The sequence below is a fragment of the Nanorana parkeri genome, unplaced genomic scaffold, assembly GCF_000935625.1.
Source record: "Nanorana parkeri isolate BGI_ZX_2015 unplaced genomic scaffold, ASM93562v1 scaffold4056, whole genome shotgun sequence".
NCBI lineage: Eukaryota > Metazoa > Chordata > Amphibia > Anura > Dicroglossidae > Nanorana > Nanorana parkeri.
In genome coordinates, this window is record NW_017310323.1 from 21,689 (window position 1) to 21,962 (window position 274).

A 274-nucleotide genomic window follows, 5' to 3' on the forward strand; every position below is an offset into this window, starting at 1 on the left:
ACTTGACCAATCACTATGGGACTCTTCGATCACCCCCAATTATAACATTTTCTTTATTTCTTCCGTGAACGCTTCTCGTCTAGCTTCGGGTATTCTATACGGCTTTATATTTACATGAACACCAGGTTCAGTAATTATGTCATGCTGTATGACTCTGGTCAATCCAGGCATTTCAGAGAAAAAATCTGTATTTCTTCTCAGAAACTCTTTTACCTCCTTATGTTGAGCCACCGATAAGGTTTCAGCTATTGGGACTGCAGGTGTGGAGGGGCCT